The following is a 1,811-nucleotide window of genomic DNA, read 5'->3' as shown; positions in this document are numbered from 1 at the left end:
GCTGTGCCTCTGTGCCATCATAGTGACCGTGCCTAGAGACGCTGTGCCTCTGTGCCATCATAGTGACCCTGCCTGAGACGCTGTGCCTCTGTGCCATCATAGTGACCCTGCCTGAAACGCTGTGCCTCTGTGCCATCATAGTGAGCCTGCCTGAGACTCTGTGCCTCTGTGCCATCATAGTGACCCTGCCTAGAGACGCTGTGCCTCTGTGCCATCATAGTGACCCTGCCTGAGACGCTGTGCCATCATAGTGACCCCGCCTGGAGACGCTGTGCCTCTGTGCCATCATAGTGACCCTGCCTGGAGATGCTGTGCCTCTGTGCCATCTTAGTGACCCTGCCTGAGACGCTGTGCCTCTGTGCCATCATAGTGACCCTGCATGACACGCTGTGCCTCTGTGCCATCATAGTGACCCTGCCTAGAGATGCTGTGCCTCTGTGCCATCATAGTGACCCTGCCTAGAGATGCTGTGCCTCTGTGCCGTTATAGTGACCCTGCCTGGAGACGCTGTGCCTCTGTGCCATCATAGTGACCCTGCCTGAGACGCTGTGCCTCTGTGCCATCATAGTGACCCTGCCTGAGACGCTGTGCCATCATAGTGACCCTGCCTGAGACGCTGTGCCTCTGTGCCATCATAGTGACCCTGCCTGAGACGCTGTGCCATCATAGTGACCCTGTCAGGAGACACTGTGCCTCTGTGCCATCATAGTGACCCTGCCTGAGACGCTGTGCCATCATAGTGACCCTGTCAGGAGACACTGTGCCACTGTGCCATCATAGTGACCCTGCCTGGATACGCTGTGCCTCTGTGCCATAATAGTGACCCTGCCTGAGACGCTGTGCCTCTGTGCCATTATAGTGACCCTGCCTGGAGACGCTGTGCCTCTGTGCCATCATAGTGACCCAGCCTGAGACGCTGTGCCTCTGTGCCATCATAGTGACCCTGCCTGAGACGCTCTGCCTCTGTGCCATCATAGTGACCCTGCCTCGAGACGCTGTGCCTCTGTGCCATCATAGTGACCCTGCCTGAGACGCTGTGCCATTGTGCCATCATAGTGACCCTGCCTGAGACGCTGTGCCACTGTGCCATCATAGTGACCCTGCCGAGAGACGCTGTGCCTCTGTGCCATCATAGTGACCGTGCCTGAGACTCTGTGCCTCTGTGCCATCATAGTGACCCTGCTGGAGACGCTGTGCCTCTGTGCCATCATAGTGACCGTGCCTGAGACGCTGTGCCTCCGTGCCATCATAGTGACCCTGCCTGGATATGCTGTGCCTCTGTGCCATCATAGTGACCCTGCCTGCAGACGCTGAGCCGCTGTGCCATCATAGTGACCCTGCCTGAGACGCTGTGCCTCTGTGCCATCATAGTGACCCTGCCTGAGACGCTGTGCCTCTGTGCCATCAGAGTGACCCTGCCTGAGACACTGTACCTCTGTGCCATCATAGTGACCCTGCCTGAGACGCTCTGCCATCATAGTGACCCTGCCTGGAGACACTGTGCCTCTGTGCCATCATAGTGACCCTGCCTGAGACGCAGTGCCTCTGTGCCATCATAGTGACCCTGCCGGAGACGCTGTGCCTCTCTGCCACCATAGTGACCCTGCCTGAGATGCTGTGCCCCTGTGCCATCATAGTGACCCTGCCGGAGACGCTGTTCCTCTGTGCCATCATAGTGACCCTGCCTGGAGACGCTGTGCCTCTGTGCCATCATAGTGACCCTGCCTGAGACGCTGTGCCTCTGTGCCATCATAGTGACCCTGCCTGAGACGCTGTGCCTCTGTGCCATCATAGTGACCCTGCCTGAGACG

Source organism: Streptopelia decaocto (genome assembly GCF_964273445.1).
Source record: "Streptopelia decaocto genome assembly, contig: HAP1_SCAFFOLD_118, whole genome shotgun sequence".
Classification (NCBI taxonomy): Eukaryota; Metazoa; Chordata; class Aves; order Columbiformes; family Columbidae; genus Streptopelia; species Streptopelia decaocto.
Note: the sequence above shows the minus strand (reverse complement) of the source record.